We start from the raw sequence: 12,802 nt of genomic DNA on the forward strand, positions 1-12,802 counted from the left end.
ATCATTAAGTTCCTCATAGTTAGTCCTTCTCATCTGCCTCCTCTGTGGTTCACCTGAGTCCTATACTTGGAGACCAAACTTTCTGTTCAACTCTGGTTGTTTCAATAAGAAAGTCCATCTTTTCCCCCCTGAAAGAAGATGTCCAATTTTGCTGAGTAATTGATTCTCAGTTGCAAACCAAGATCTTTTGATCTTTCAAGCCCCACGAGCCCTCAATGTAGACGCTGCCAGATCCTGTGTAATCCTGACTATAGAGCTAAGGTAGTTGAATTCTTTGTTTCTGGCAACTTTTAGTATTTTCTCTTTAACTTCAGAGTTCTGGAGTTTGGCTATAATTTTCCTGGAAGTATTTCTTTTGGGATCACTTTCAGGAGGTGTTAGGTGAATTCCTTCAATTTCTATTTTACCTTCTGCTTCTAGTATCTCATGGCAATTTTGCTGTAATGACTTTAAAATTTTCTCTTCTGGATCTGTTTCAAGGTCAGTTGTTTTTCCAGTGAGATATTTCACATTTTATTCTATTTTTTGTTCTTTTTGGAAGTTTGATTTCTTCCTGGGTTCTCGCAAAGTCATCAGCTTTCTTTAGCTCCATTCTGCATTTGAAGGAGTTATTTTCTTCAGAGAGCTTTTTTATTTCCTTTTCCAGCTGGTCAATTCTGCTTTTTTAGGCAGTCTTCTCCTCATTTGTCTTTTGAGTTGCTATTTCCAGTTGGCCTAAACTAGTTTTTGACATATTTTCTTCAGTATTTTTTTTTGTATTTCTCTCACCAAGTTGCTGACTTAGTTTTCATGATTTATCTTCACTGCTCTCATTCTCTTCCAAATTTTTCCTCTACATTCCTTAATTGCTTTTCAAAGTCCTTTTTTTTTTAGTTTTTTCTTTGCAAGGCAAATGGGGTTAGGTGGCTTGCCCAAGGCCACACAGCTAGGTCATTATTAAGTGTCTGAGACCAGATTTGAACTCAGGTACTTCTGACTCCAGGGCCAGTGCTCTATCCACTGCGCCACCTAGCTGCCCCTCAAAGTCTTTTTTGAGCTCTCCATAGCTTGAGTCCATTTGCTATTCCTTTTGGAGTTTTTGGATACAGAAGGTTTGATTTTGTCATCATCTGTGTATTTTGATCCTCCATGGGACCAAAGTAATTTTCTATGGTCTGATTCTTTTTCTGTTGTTTGCTCATTTCCTCAGCCTATGACTGATTTACCACACTTCCAAGACTTTGGGTTTTTTTGGGGGACAGCCAAATTCCTCCAAGGTCTTATGAGAAGCTCTGACTGCTCTCTTATCTGTGTTCAGGCCTTCCCCCTGCTCTGGAGCTGTGAGGTTGGTCCCTGCTTGGATATGGTAGTATGGATACCCAAACTACATCCTGAACCTGAGTGTGGGCAAACAGCTGAGTCCTGCACCAGAGATTGAAAAGAGATTTCTGCAGTCTCCCCCTTACCATCTATGGGCTGAGAGCTTTGGATATGCTGTATGACTCTGCCAACTCTGCTTCAGGTTTTCACCGTGGAGCCTCTCTGAGGCTGGAGCTCTACTCTGTACTCACTCTCATGCTGCAGAGTTCTCTAACCATCCCTTCCAGCTGTTCCTGATGATTAAACCATCCCATCTGCCACAGACCCAGCACCCAACCCAGCTATGCTGTGCTGTGTCTGTCACTGTGCTGTGGCTTTTTCCAACCCCCAGTCTGGTGCAACAGACCTGTCCCAGAGATCTTCTACAATGTCTTGGACAGGGAAACTGTATCACTCAATCTTTCTGTGGGTTCTGCCCCATCTAGATTTTGGCTAGAGCCATAATTTGACAGCTTTTGGAGTTTAGACTAGAGATTTTTTTCAAAATTCTGAGGCAATTTGAACTTTAAAAAATGCACTTAGACAAAGAAGGGGTGGAACCAAGATGGTGGCAGGAGAACAGACTCTCTTAGGTACTCTCTCCAAAATATTTTGAAAACTTTAAAATTATGACTGTAACTAAATTTTAAAGAGAGACAAAACCCTAAACCAGTTTAGGTCAAATGGAAAGATCTAGAGAGGCAATTCTCCAGCCCAAGGTAACCTGGAAAATAATGGGAAGTCTCTGTTCCATGGGGTTGTAGGGGTGGCAGCACTCCAGAAGGAAGGAGCTCCAACCTTCCAGGAAGAGCTCCAGGGTGACTGGGTCCCTGGCAGCCTCAGCTCCTAGCGGCAGAAGCAGTTTCCTGACCTGCCACACCAGGGAGCACCAAGCACAACTTGGAAGATCAACAGGGTGAGCATGAAGCCCAGACCAGTATAGCCCTCCTCAGCATGGCCACAGCCCTCAGCACAGCCCAGATCCCAGGAAATGGAAGCAGGTTCATGGAGCTGCCCAGCAGGAGTCTCCTGGCAGCTGCTCCCTGAGGGCTCAGCCCATGGAAGGTAAGGGAGTGGAACGAGACTGCTGATGTCTATTCTCTGTCCCTGGGACAGGGCGCTGGGACTTTGACCATATTCAGACCCTGGTCTCAATCTGGGACCCCCAAAGAGCAGGGGCCTTTGTGGGGGTCTAGCCTCCGCGGAGTCCTTGGAAGCTGACAGGAGGGATAGAGTTGGTGAAATGAGTTGAGTCAACAAGTGGGTAAAGGCAGGAGCAGGTTGACTGATTGTCAGCTTGGATTTATTTTTATAGTTTCAGAATCATGTATGTTTCAAGCAAGCTGAGATCATTTCCTTGGTTACAAGAGTGTACAATTTTCATCAGCAATCATGTAGTTCATATGGTTACAAGTTTTTATCATGTGATTACAAGTTTAAGTAATAATCATATAGTTAATTAATTTCTTATCCTTACTCAGACCATGATGACCTTAACCTGTCTGTTACCATATTTATTACTACATTGCATAACTGCTAATTCATTTAAAGTTATTAATTAAGCAATTCTTTTAATGGAAAGTTTTTTATATTTTTTGTGTAGGTAATGTTTTCCGATGCACTTCCTTAACAGTCTGTAGTGAGGGTCTTTATGCTTGTCCACCTATCCGTTAACTCTTACAATAACCAATTTTTCTTTCAGGCTTTGTTGGTAGAAGCCACAGTTTCTGTGACTTTTTTATTCTTTCCCATGAAACTAAGGCTGCTGGAGTTCACATATCGATCACCTGTACTAACTATTTTCTCACCATCTTTTTCATATATTCCTGTGTATGGTAAGGGGGCAAAACTATTAATTTCCCTTGAATTCTATCTGACCCATCTTGTATCTGTTTTCTCTGTATATATTCTGGCATCTCCTTGGAATTCCCAGTGCTGGGTTTTCCAGAGATTTCATAATGTTGAAGCCTTTTGTATGCCTCAGGGAGAGGCAATCCTGTCAAGTTTGGACAGAGTTTATAATCTGTTTTATTCAAGGAAGTTTTCTGAAATCCTTCCTTTATAGTCATTCCAGTTTTAGGTTGAGTAAATATTGTAATCAATAATAAACCTATAAATATTGGTATGCATGAAATCCCTATATATATTGAAGAAGGAAATGTTGTTCCATCAGGCAGTGTGACTGCCTTGAGTTTTCTTGCTGCGACTGTGTCAAACAGCTTAGAGACCCTGGCTCCCAACAGGCCTTCCTCACAGTCCTGTGGCATAGGGGTGAGCTTGTGGCCATTCAACAGAGAAGGAGAGCAGTCTGAGCCTCACATACTGAGGTCCTTGTGGGGATGTCACAATAATAGTCAAAAGCTCAGGAAACATCCTAAAACCAGGCATAGGCTGGGGAAATGACTAAAAAGGAAAAAAAAGAACCTGACCATAGACAATTACTTTGGTCCCATGGAGGACCAAAATACACAATCTGAAGATGAGAAAGTCCAAGCTCCTGCCTCTAAAGACTCCAAGAATTATAGAAGTTGGGCTCAGGCTATGACAGAGCTCAAAAAAGATTTTGAAAATCAAGTAAGGGAGGTAGAAGAAAAATTGGGAAAAGAAATGGGAGAGAGGCAGAAAAAACATGCAAACAAATCAGCAACTTAGTCAAGGAGATCCAAAAAAGTGCTGAAGAAAATAGCATATTAAAAACCATTTTAAGTCAAATGGATAAAACAGTTCAAAAAGTTATTGAGGAGAAGAATATTTTAAAAAGCAGAATTGGCCAGATGGAAAAGGAGATAAGAAAGCTCTCTGAGGAAAACAAATCCTTCAGATGTAGAATGTGGCTAAAGGAAGCTGTTGACCTGGAAAATAGATCCAGAAAAGATAATTTAAAAATTATTGGACTACCTGAAAGTTATGATCAGGAAAAGAGCCTTGACCTCACTTTTAAAGAATTTCTACAGGAAAATTGTCTTGATATCCTAGAAGCAGAGGGTGGAATAGAAATTGAGAGAATCCACCAATCTCCTCAGGAAATGGATTCCCCACCCCCCCCAAAAAACCCTCCAGGAATATCATAGCCAAGCTCCAGAACTCCCAAGAGAAAGAGAAAATATTACAAGCAGCTAGAAGTACACAATTCAAATATCATGGAGCTGCAGTCAGGATCACACAGGACTTAGCAGCATCTACATCAAGGGCTCAAAGGGCTTGGAATATAATACCCCAGAAGGCAAAAGAACTTGGAATGCAACCAAGAATCAACTGCCCAGCAAAACTGAACATTCTCTTCCAAGGGAAAAGATGGATTTTCAATGAAACAGGGGAATTTCAAATGTTCTTGTTGAAATGACCAGAGCTGAACAGAAAGTTTGATCTTCAAATATAGGACTCATAGAGAGGGTGGATGAGAAGGGTAAATTATGAGGGACTTAATGATGATGAACTGTGTGTATTCTTGCAGGGAAAGATGATACTAATAATACTCATATGAACCTTCTCAGTTAATAGAGTGGGTAGAAGGAGCTTTTACAGATGAGGCTCAGGAGAGAGCTGAATTTGAAGATATTATATATTGTAAAAATGGAGTCAATGGGTGAAAGGGAAATGTACTGAGAGTAAGAAAAAGGAGAGGTGGAATAAGCTAAGATATTTCGTATAATAAGGTTTATTTTATTACAATGAGCTATTGCAATGATATGGAAGGGGGGAAGGTGAAGAGGAATGAGGGAGTGTTTATTCTCATTGGAAACTGCACAGAGAGGAAACAGCATACACACTCAATAGGGTATAGACATCTAGAAGAAAAAGGAGTGAAGGGGATCAGGAGGAGGGGAGGAGGGGATGTGGGTGACAGAGGAAAGGGCAGATCATAGGAGAGGATAGTCAAATATAACACATTTTCTTTTTTACTTTTTGCAAGGTGCTGGGATTAGGTAGCCTGTCCAGGACAATGGGCCAGGTGGTTGCTAGGACTCTGGGGTGGGATGTAGATTTGGGGTCTTTGGGCCCCAGGGCTGGTGCTCTGTCCACTGTGCCACTCGGCTGCCCCACAGCACATTTTTGAAGAGGAACAGAGTGAAAGGAGAGAGAAAATATAATAAATAGTAGTGGGCAGGGGAATGGATGGAGGGAATTATAATCAGAAGCTGCAAGTGTGTAAAAATATGGAAGTAACTTCTATGATGTCCTTATGATAAAGAATGTGATCCATCTGAGGCAGAGCTGATGGTATCAGAACACAAACTGTAACATGCATTTTTTTCTCCTTTCACTTTATTTCTCATGAGGTTTTATATTTTTGTGGGGGAGGAGGTATTATGTTCACTCTTAAGCAAGAATATTTTAGTAATGTGCAATTAAAGAAAATAAAAAAAACTTCAAAAGTAAAAAAAGTACTTATATAGTCCTATTCAGAACACAGAGAAATGTTTTTGAGAAAGGATGGAATCGAGAATTGTTCTAGCTTTTAAGAGAAACTAGCAAATCCCTCCTCCCCAAAAAGTATTATTTCTTCCAAGACTAAGCAACCAGAAATTATATACTTATGAACAGAGGTCCCATATATAACAAGGGAAGTTCCTGCCTGTAGCATATGTAACAATCTTGTGGTTCAAAGATGGGCAGATCAAGATCTCTAACCTAGCTCTCTCCCCCACCCCAACCCCTTTACAGAGTGAAGGAGTTCCCTATTAGAAGAGAGATAACTCAGCTCAGCAAAGGCAGACAGTTTCATAGCTTACCCAAGTGAGAAACTTTTACAAGGTTCTGGTGTAACCAATGAGGACAAGGACATGTTGGAGACAGGTGACTCCTCTCCTGTCAACTTCTTCCCATAGTTTATTTTTCCTTCAACAAAGTACTTTTCTAATTCAAAGAAGATTCCCTCCCTGAAGTAGGTTTTTGATTCAAAGAAGTTTCCTTAAGTCTCAGAGTGCTTGCCTAATGCAAAAGCATTTTACAGTGATGGCTTGACCAAAATTATGAGACTGAAAAAGATGGTGTCAGGGTTTGCTATTAGAAACCCATATAAACACAAGCACACACTAACTGTTGGACATGCAGATGTGCCTATCTATCTTCAATCTTCTCTATGAAATCTAGAAGTCAAAAGTATAATCCAAAGAGATGACACTTAAACATTAGAAAAGAAAATCTCTCCAGTCTACCCTTTTACCATTTTTATCCTATCCCTCACACTGAGGCAGTGAATTGATCTCTAACCAAATGAAAAGAGAACCAAGACAATGGTCTTGGGGACTGGGGTTGCACAAAGATGCCTTTAATTTCTCCTGGGAATAAGGGAGTCAAGACAAGACAAGTTAACCCAAATTTATCATCAAGTGCCTATAGTGGCTCAGGCACTATGCTAACAGTTGGGTATACAAATAGAACCAGAAAGACAATCCCTGTCCTCAACATGATTACATTCTTTTTTTTTTTAAGTTTTTTTTTTTTTTTTTTTTGCAAGGCAATGGGGTTAAGTGGCTTGCCCAAGGCCACACAGATAGGTAATTATTAAGTGTCTGAGGCCAGATTTGAACTCAGGTACTCCTGACTCCAGGGCTGGTGCGCTATCCACTGTGCCACCTAGCCACCCCAGATGATTACATTCTTATGGGGGAATTCAATACATACAAGTGAAAAGTTGAGGTATGAGAAGGAAAAGTATTGAGGAATTATAATGAAAGTCTGGGAGACTCAGGAAGGAAATGAGGATCTGACATTAGGTAATGGCATTAGTCCTCAAAAATGGAGGTTCAGGGAGGAACCATTCAGAGGATGAAGCTGAAAGGGTGCAGGGTATTTCCAATGTGTGAGGCTCAGAGGTGAGCTCTTTCTTTCAAGACCAATGAAAGACTGATGAATTGAATTTCAGTGAATCAGAGTTGCAAAAAAGTCATCAGTTTCACTATTCCAGAAAGTCTAGTGGCAAGGCAAAATTCAGGATGATAGGTGATTTTGGGGATGCAGTGGTTGACCTTATCATTCTCAAAGTCTGATAAACTTTCATTCTTTTTTTTTTTTTTTTTTTAGGTTTTTGCAAGACAATGGGGTTAAGTGGCTTGCCAAAGGCCACACAATTAGGTAATTATTAAGTGTGTGAGGACAGATTTGAACTCAGGTACTCTTGACTCCAAGACTAGTGCTCTATTCACTGTGCCACCTAGCCACCCCCAAAACTTTCATTCTTAATGGAACAAATGTTTTTGTCCACTCATACTGATGCAGGGGAACTATGGGCTCAGAGAAAGATTATAATATTTTATATATTGGAAACAAATATATGCAATCTTTTCTGTACTGCTAAAGTATCTCCTTTTTTTAAAAAAAATTTATTTATTTATTTTGAATTTTGCGATTTTTCCCCTAATCTTGGTTTCTCTCCCACCCACAACAGAAGGCAGTCTGTCAGTCTATACATTGTTTCCATGGTGTACATCGATCTAAGTTGAATGTTATGAGAGAGAAATCATATCCTTAGGGGGGAAAAGTGTAAGAAATGACAAAATTACACAATAAGATAACTTTATTTTCAAAATTAAAAGTAATAGTCTTTGGTCTTTGTTTAAAATCCACAATTCTTTCTCTTGATACAGATGGTATTCTCCATCCCAGATACCCCAAATTTTGCTTGATTATTGCACTGTTGATCATCACCCCCATGTTGCTGTTAGGGTATACTGTGTTTTTCTGGTTCTGCTCATCTCACTCAGCATCGGTTCATGCAAATCCTTCCAGGCTTCTCCGAAATTCCCATCCCTCCTGGTTTCTGATAGAACAATAGTGTTCCATCACATACATATACCACAGTTTATTTAGCCATTCCCCAACTGATGGACATTCACTCAATTTCCAATTCTTTGTGACTATAAACAGGGCTGTTATGAATATTTTTGTATAAATGTTTTTTTTTTTATCATTTTTCATGATCTCTTCAGCGTAAGGACCCAGTACTGGTAACCTTTTAACAAATCTATTATTTTTCTTTTTACACTCCTACTCCAGGGGCAGAGGGTCATGAGTTCTTCACTTCTTAAACAAACCAATATCCTGACATCAGATGTTACTGGTTATTGTTTATTGCCAGTCTGATTTAATCTACCTGAAGAGATTATTTTACTAGTCTGTGCCACTGAACAAACTAGAGTGGCTTAGTCCCACAGGTGATTGGAGTGAGCCTCTAGGATGAAAAGTATATGGGACCTTGTAGAGAATTTGCAGGTGAGTCAGAAATACAACTGAGAGAAGGATAAAGAAAGTATGAGAAGTTATCCCTTGCTTATTCTGAGTCAGATAAAAATGGGAAGATTTTCCAGAAGCTTTCATTCCATAATTCTGGAAATCAACCAATTTGGTCAGTATCAGGAAAACCCATTCTCCAGGAGGCATTAAGAGGCAAATCTATATTTTGGACATGAAAACACAAAAGGCCAAATGAAGCTTCACTTTCATATTGCTTTCAGTTTATTCAAGCGTCTTACATACAGATATGCTTATCAATTTTACAATGGGACAAGACCATTAAATTTAACTGATACTCTTGATGGCAGAATCCAGTTGTGACAGGGTTGTTGAATGAGCAGAGATTGTCTCACCCTTTGGGTCTCTGTCCTTTGTTCATGATATCACAGAGGTGATGCCATGGCAAACACATGATTTGGATTTGAGTGAGGGGGAACCATGCTAAGGCACCAGTCTCACTTTCTCCTCCAGAGCCATCTTTGGTCCAGTGGCCAGATATAGATCAAGGTGACTGGAGATGGTCTTGGATAGGAAACAATCAAGGTTACCTAGTTAGTGTGAAATGTCTGAGGTCAGATATGAACTCAGGTCCTCCTGACTTCAGACCTGATGCCCTGCACCACCTAGTTGCCCTCAGGTAATGGGAGTACTTAAGTCTTATGATTTCCTCAGGGGAGTGTTTTTCCCAATCTAACTAAACTGCTTTCCTATAATTTTGAAGTTAGAGGGACCTGGCACATAATAGACACTTAGCCAAGGGTGAATGAAGGAAGGAGAAAATAGTCATAACTTAGTGGAATGTTAGGAATCCTAAGTGGAAAAGTGAGGGAAGGACATTCTGTGAGAATTTATGGAAAAGCAAAGAGATGAGCAAGTAGAGGTCAGGCAAGGGCACATCATCAGGTTTCCCAGGATCAGAGTGTGTGAAGGGGATTGTGCTCTAGACAGAGGGCAGATGTGAACCCAGAAATTCTAGGATCCATGACACTCATAGGATCAGTTTGCATTATTCCCCAGGGTTGTTGACAATGTCATCTAAAAACATACAGAAAGTTTGAATCCTTACAACAAATATGAATTTCCCCATTGTATCAACAGTCACTGGTTGGTGCCCACATCCTGGAGGGGGAAGATTCTCATGCTTTGGGGAGGTCTTTACCCTAAAGGATAAGGCACAAAGATCCTGAATTGGGAGGGGGCATTGTGCCTGACTAATAGAATTCCTGATAGAGCCATTCTACTACCAACAAACTCTCTGTCCCTTTCAAATATAACATGAATCCCATCCTGAGTTGAGGGTTGCTCCCTTAATGGAGAAGCACAAGAGTAGCTTTAAAAGATCCCACTTCTGGGGCGGCTAGGTGGCACAGTGGATAGAGCACTGGCCCTGGAGTCAGGAGGACCTGAGTTCAAATTCGGCCTCAGACACTTAATAATCACCTAGCTGTGTGGCCTTGGGCAAGCCACTTAACCCCATTGCCTTGCAAAAATCTAAAAAAATAAAATAAAATAAAAGCTCCCACTTCTGATTATGGAATTGTATAAATATGCCTCTCCAAATCCACCTTTGGGTCTGGTTCCTAAACTGATCCTATTTATGACTGACCTCAAGCCTAGAGAACCTAATAACCATGCTTGTTAATCTAATTCTGTTTGTTCTTTCTTAAAACCAAACACTAGAAGGTAAGACATTAATATCTAATTCTATTTGTTCCTTATTAGGACAAACTCTGGAGGTTAACACATGGTTGTTTAAAGTCAAACTCTTGAAGGCTAACACTATACAATGATGGTGTTCATTCCCACAAGACTATGAGCTCAACCTTCCTTAGGATTAATGGTCATGGGCGACACAGAAGCCTTGAAAGAGAGATCCTCTCCTGGTAGAGACTCAGATACGATCTAGAACTCAGGAAAGAGGTAGTTTTGCTCATCAATGACAGACGTCTGACCTCACTTGACCATGGCTGACCCAGTCCAGAGCAGGGGCAGGGCATGGCCAAGAAGTGCCAGGTGAGGATCAGTGCCTCAATGGTCCTTAACTCCATTGTTCCTCAAAATCTTTCAAGTCCCGGCTCAATTCTCACCTTCTGCAGGAAGTCTTCCCTAGTCCTCTTTATGCTGGTGCCATACCCTCTGAGATGGTCTCCAGTTTCTCCTGTCTATAAATTGTATTTGGCTGTTTGTCTGGTCTCTCCCTCATGAGTCCTTGAGCACCTTGAAGTCAGGGACCATTTTGCCTTCCTGGATGTCATCCTAACACAGTTCAGAGCTTCACACATAGGAGGCACTTCATAAATGCTTGTAAATCATGGGAGCAGCCCCAACTATCTCATCTACAGAGATCCACACATCTCCCCCTCCTTCCTGATGTGACCCTCTGCCCTAAAGCCCAAGACTTCAGGAATGGTTGAACTATAATGAGGGAGTGGGGGAGGGAGAGAAGAGAATCCTGTCCTAGGACTCTTTCATCTTGGCCTTTGCTAAACCAACTTAGGATCTCGTCCTTGACCAGTAGTGGCAGCCACAGTGTTGAAATCTGCTCCTGTGGCTCCTTGAGCATGGACTGAGAACAAGAGAGTCAGGGCTCAGGCCAGCACTGGATGCTGAGAAGACCAGTATGGAAGGAAGGCAGAGCCCTGTGCCAGTCACTGGGGGGCCAAGCTCACCCCTGTCATTGGGCCTCTGCTTCTTCATCTATAAATGAGGAGTGGGACTCAGTATCCAAAGACCCTCCTGACTCTGTTGTAAGCTAGGTCTGAAAGTCTCACCCGTGGCTAGGAAGAAAGAAGGAAAGAAAACATTGGTGATGTGACAGGTTGGTCTTGAGCTTCCTAGTCCTTCTGGAAGTACTGATGGGGATTGTGGGTCATGGGGTGAAGAAAGAGAAGTTAGAGATGGGCATACCTGCCTCCCAAATTCTCATTGCCCAGAGAAAGCCTTCCTGGCATGAGTTTCACCACACATCTGAGAGGGTGAAAGGATCACCTCTGACAAACACAGAGTCACCTCCCAGAATTGAGCTCAGACTGATATTTTCTTGGTGCTCAACCAGAACCTTTAAAATCTCTTTGTACTTTTGTCCTGTTCAGCAGGTATGTGGATTGTCTGAGTAATAATATTGGGTAAGAGGGTCATTGATGAAAAGAGACCCCAGTGGCAGCCATGGAGATTCAGGACCAGAAGCCAAACTTTTGTTACTTTGTCATTTTAGGGCCTGTTCAACCTCATCCCCTCAGATTCTGGGGTTGGACCAGAGGAGACTTCCTTCTTGTCCAGCCCTCTCCCAGGCAAGGTATGGCTGATCTGGTCACTTGTGGATAGACATAGAAAAGCCATTCCTCACTGGTTCATTTAGGGGGAGTCTATTCAGGCAGGTCCTTATCATTCCCTTTCAGGAGAGATTCAGTCCCTGAGGGATTCCCAGGATGAGACTGGGGATGTCCCAGTTCTGATGTGGTGGAAGGCACTGTTCCTTGGGGATTGTTCCTGAGTGGGGAGGAGTCAAGGTGTCCCAAGGTAAGGGACTGAAGCTGTAACCTCTGATGCCTCAGGAAATGTCCTTCCTAGGAAGTTCTTGAATCCTTTTCCATGTGTTTGAGTGTGTGCACACACACATGTCTATATACACAGACTTTCACATACAGACACACACTCCCATACATGCACACCCTCATATATTCATATATTAGACACTCCTACACATGCGCTCCCACACACTCTCATAGAAGTACTCACATTCACAGACACAGACATGATCACATAGTCACACAATAGATAAACATATGTATACACACACACACACACACACACACACACACACACACACACAGACACACACACTCCTTCCCTCTACCTCCCCAGGTTTGTGACTGGAACAGGGTCTCCCCCAGCTAAAGGAGCGGCCTAGACCTAGGGGGGTTGCACACCAGCCCCGATGGACACAAGACTCAGGAAGATTCAGGACCAAGGAGGATGAGGATCAGTCCAGTGGAATCCAGAACCCTGGGGTGCACACACTAATGAAGAGGGTTCACCATTTTGCCAGTAATCACGTTGTCTGTGTCCACTGTCTCTAAGGACCGGGGAGGGGGTACAGAAGGGAGAGCAGGCCTGCCAGTGGGGGCAGAGGCTGGGATGTTTTTGTACTTTGTACTCTATCACACACTCTCAATAACTATACTTTTGAAAATCCTAAACAAATGCTTGTGGAATCAATGTATGCTAA

This window comes from Macrotis lagotis, chromosome 1, assembly GCF_037893015.1.
Source record: "Macrotis lagotis isolate mMagLag1 chromosome 1, bilby.v1.9.chrom.fasta, whole genome shotgun sequence".
Taxonomy (NCBI): domain Eukaryota; kingdom Metazoa; phylum Chordata; class Mammalia; order Peramelemorphia; family Peramelidae; genus Macrotis; species Macrotis lagotis.